Genomic DNA, 203 nt, shown 5'->3' with positions numbered 1-203 from the left:
CCTCTCACCTCCCTCTCCACCCGATTCCTCTGGGTCTTCCCAGTGCACCAGGCCCGAGCACTTGTCTCATGCACCCAACCTGGGCTGGTGATCTGTTTCACCCTAGATAATATACATGTTTCGATGCTGTTCTCTTGAAACATCCCACCCTCGCCTTCTCCCACAGAGTCCAAAAGTCTGTTCTGTACATCTGTGTCTCTTTT

Source organism: Cervus canadensis, chromosome 7 (assembly GCF_019320065.1).
Source record: "Cervus canadensis isolate Bull #8, Minnesota chromosome 7, ASM1932006v1, whole genome shotgun sequence".
Taxonomy (NCBI): domain Eukaryota; kingdom Metazoa; phylum Chordata; class Mammalia; order Artiodactyla; family Cervidae; genus Cervus; species Cervus canadensis.
Note: the sequence above shows the minus strand (reverse complement) of the source record.